General features: G+C 43.0%; 1 protein-coding gene across 3 annotated transcripts in view; it reads right to left on the reverse strand.

Moving 5' to 3' along the window:
* JKAMP (JNK1/MAPK8 associated membrane protein) overlaps positions 1–1,935 on the reverse strand; it is a 17,069-nt gene that overhangs the window by 10,431 nt on the left and 4,703 nt on the right. The window lies entirely within an intron of this gene.

A 1,935-nucleotide genomic window follows, 5' to 3' on the forward strand; every position in this document is an offset into this window, starting at 1 on the left:
TATGATAAAGTTTAATTTATCAATTAGACACAGTAAGAGATCACCTCTGATGAAACTAGCAATAACTAACAATAATATAAAACATATTGTAATTACACTTATGTGAATGTGGTCTCTCTCTCAAAATATCTTATTGTTCTATACTGTACTCACCTATTTTCAGACCACTGTTGACTAAGGTTAACTGAAACCACAAAGGCAAAACCATGGATGGGGGAGGGGCACTGTACTTATGAGGCTGTTACAAGAGAGACTGGCTCTTGTGGAGCATCAGACTTTAAGCCTGGACAACTCCCAGCATGCCCCCATCCCACCCAATGTAGATCTCATTTCCTCGCTTCTGAATTGAACTGCTTCAAAAGCTATCGCTGACCAGTAATGTCTCATGCTGCCCGGCTGGCAGGCTGTATTGCTTCTAAGTAGACTAGAGCTCAGCATCATCTATGGTACTCTCCTGAGTCTGAACGTCCTAACGTTGAACCTAGGAGCCCAATGAGTTTTACAGATACCTATTAGAGCCTTCATTAAAGAATTCTGAGGGAGCCTGTTCACTCCTTTGGTCATGTTGGAGCACAGCAAGAAGGTGCCATCTATGAAGCAGAACATGAGCCTCACCAGTCACTGAATCTGCAGGCACCTTGACCTTAGACCTGCCAGCCTCCAGAGCTATGAACAATAAAGTTCTGTTTATGAATTACCTAGTTTAAGGTATGTTGTTACAGCAGCCCAAACAGACTAACACACCTCTCATCCCAACTGCCTACCTCGTTCCTCTGGTCCCACACGGTGGGTGTGTTTGTTGAAAGAGAACAGTTCTTGGAGACACCCTTTACACCTCCAGTAAGACTAGCACTGTCTTAGATAGTGTCTTTTCCAGACTTCAGATATTTCATGTAGGACAGACCCTTGGAGCTCTTAATTAGGGCACACTGTTAGAAGCAGAACCCATGGACCATTTCACAAAGACGAAAACACTGAATACATAAATAAGCATTTGCACTTTCCTATTACATAATGTGATCTTTTGCATCAATAATCTTACTGGTTCTTTCGTTATACTCTCTTTCAATCCATCTGCAGAAAATGAAAGCACATTCTAGAACTTCCCCTATGAAACTACTTCTCAATCCTTTCAGCCTTCCCGGGAAAACAGTCTTCACCAGCATTACCTTCTATACCTCCCAGCCACATTAAATGACCTGAACTTCCCCTGTGCCTCCACACAACCAGGCAAGCTTCACCTCCAGCTCAAACACATCCCACCTACCTGGTGAACTGCATGTCCTTCAAGATCAATTCTGGGGTGGACCCCAGACTTTATGAACCTTTTCTACGAGTCCTCCAGTCCCAAACCTCTTTATGTCCTATTTCACCCCAATTCCTCACACATTCCGCTCTCCTTTCTGGATCATGCTGGCACTCCTTTCTGCCTTCATACTTTGGCACATTTTATTCTGTCTGACAGATTCTTTCTTTGATTATTCTCTCAAACTTTACGTATATATTTATTTATTTACTTATTTTTAGAGGTTTTTGCCTTAGGGCACATATGCTCACTGGAGAAAGAGACAAACACAGAAAGAGAGAATGTGAGAAATCATTCCCCTGGGGGGATGGCCACATTGTTGCAATCCCTTCTCCTCCCAGGATCTTGGGTGTGCACACACATATGACCAGCCTGATTTTGAAGCCACCATGTCTAGGACCCAAACTGTAGTCAGTCATGTGGGGAGTCCAGGGATGTAACCACTCCACCATCTGCTGGTCCCTCTACTTATTTTTCGAAGTTCAGCTTTAAGACAATGTTTTTCCTCTGTGACTTTCTCAGTGTAGAGAGAAAAAGAAGGTAGGTACATAAAAAGCTACAGTCAGAGGAGGAGGAAAGTATTTCAGGCAGTGATGAGTTTGAGGAATAGACAGATTCTACAGTAGGGA

This window comes from Tupaia chinensis, unplaced genomic scaffold (genome assembly GCF_000334495.1).
Source record: "Tupaia chinensis unplaced genomic scaffold, TupChi_1.0 Scaffold000133_1, whole genome shotgun sequence".
Taxonomy (NCBI): Eukaryota; Metazoa; Chordata; class Mammalia; order Scandentia; family Tupaiidae; genus Tupaia; species Tupaia belangeri.